Source organism: Microtus ochrogaster, chromosome 10 (assembly GCF_000317375.1).
Source record: "Microtus ochrogaster isolate Prairie Vole_2 chromosome 10, MicOch1.0, whole genome shotgun sequence".
NCBI classification, from domain to species: Eukaryota; Metazoa; Chordata; class Mammalia; order Rodentia; family Cricetidae; genus Microtus; species Microtus ochrogaster.
This window is the reverse complement of record NC_022016.1, coordinates 26,014,148-26,016,261: the sequence shown is the minus strand read 5'-3', so window position 1 is coordinate 26,016,261 and position 2,114 is coordinate 26,014,148. Positions and strand designations below refer to the sequence as shown.

The 2,114-nt window shown below is 36.2% G+C and overlaps 1 protein-coding gene across 3 annotated transcripts in view; it reads right to left on the bottom strand.

The window, feature by feature from the left end:
• Positions 1 to 2,114, bottom strand: part of Focad (focadhesin) — a 290,677-nt gene that overhangs the window by 88,994 nt on the left and 199,569 nt on the right. The gene's annotated exons all lie outside the window — the stretch shown is intronic.

Below are 2,114 nucleotides of genomic sequence, written 5' to 3'. Positions count from 1 at the left end.
AGAGCAGACAGACATGCATGTGACATCCCAAATGTTGTTATATTTACATAGAAAAACAAAGTGCCTAGAATTAAAAGTCATACAACTTTATTGTGAGACTTATTACTAGGTAATATTGATTAAGGCATATAATTTGGATGAAAATATAAAAATATAGATAAATAACACATGCTATGGTAATAGAAATAGAAGGCACACACTCAAGAGAGGGAGGGAGGGAGGGACCGAAGGTATTTGGGTAATTAGTGAAGAATGCATTTACAAAAGCAACAACCAGTCCTTATGCAGCATTAAACTCTGATAGGTCACAGCCTAAGATGCATGCCTTAAAGTGTAAAACTTCTACATGAAAACATATAGCCTATCTACAAACTGATTAACAAATACACTAGATGTGGCTCGCCTACATACGAAACTACTGTTCTGCCATGAAAACAACACAGAATCAATGTGTGCTACAACATAAGCAAACCTTAAAAACCACCCAATTAACCATATATTTTGAGTATGTATATAAATGGGCGAGTTTTAGGATATACAAATTATACTTTTACTTTAAAAATTAATGAATAAAAGTTAAATTAAGCAGAAGAGAAAATGAAAACTCTTGTTATCTTGCTTCAGACAAAAAAGAGCCATATAAAGAAAAACAGGACAATTAAGAGTCTTAAAAATTAAAAATCCCATTTTCAAAAGAAACCCATTTTAAGGAATGACAGAACTAGGCAATTTTTTTTCAAAATCTATTTCTAACATAATATTTATATCCAAAATGTATAAAATTCTTTCTTTAGAAAACAAATACTCAAAAAAATTAATGAAAAGCAGACACAACGTGGAAAAAACAAGGACGACAAAGGAATATACAAAAAGATGCTGAGCACCACTCACCGGTACAGAAATGAACCACCTACTGTCTTTAAAGCTAACATCCCTGTCACTGATAGGGAGGCGGGAGAACCCCTGTATATTACAGCGGCATCCACAATCAGACAGCCACCAAAGAGTCTACTAGTTTTATATAAAGTTTTATAACTTATAAATATACCAAATTTTGCACTTACTAAATACCCCAACAGTCTCACTCCTGACTATTTTTCTACTTAAAGGAAATGAAAACAGATGTGTACACAAAGATATCTGAGCAATTCAGTGAGGAATTATGGGTGTTAATATGATCACCAAAAATCAGAAGCAAACCAAAGGCCCACCAACCAGTAAGCCGATAAATACATGAAATCTGCAGGACAAAGGACTTCCTAGGATCCCAAGCTTCCAGAGACACAGATTAAGGTAGCAGTAGGAACCAAAGCACAGTTTGAAGAATCTTCTAGAAAAATGCCAGACAGATCGCAGAAAAATAACAATAACAATATGCATGCACGCATGAAGCATTTCTTCACGCACGCACGCATGAAGCATTTCTTCACGCACGCACGCATGAAGCATTTCTTTGCTCAGTATTTCCAGGCTGTGTGCACTACCTGACTCTTAGGCCTTACTCACTTGGTAACTCTCTGAGTTAGTCACCATATAAATTCTCAAGGTATTGTTAAACTTGTATTCAAGTAACCCACATATTATTTAATAACGGTTCAAAATTTTATGAGTGGTGGTACTGGTCAATCAGAAATGCCAAAGAAAAGCCAAAAGTAAATAAACACTGTGGACTTCATGAAGAAAGTTTAAAAATTCACTTGATATGGTCGCTAAGCTCTACAGTTGCAAACTGAAATTGAATTCCAGGGTTCAATTTCCAGACTCTTCCACTTAGCTGCTTTATGATCTTGAACAAATTAACAGAACCTACCTCAGAATGTGGATGTGGAGATTAAATAAATGAATATACTGTGCTCCTCTGCTTAGGATTCTGAGGTCACATCCTAATAAAACATTCAAAACCAAAAATCTTCTAACTTGAAAACGCACGTAATTAACCTAACTTGCCAGGCATCATAGCTCCACTGCGCAGTAGCACATTGCAGAATACAGCAGCTTATCCCAGTGGGGAGGTGCTCAATGAGCTCGATTTGCTGCTCTTGCATAGCATCGAGAGAGAGAGAGAGAGAGAGAGAGAGAGAGAGAGAGAGAGAGAGAGAGAGAGAGAGAGAGAG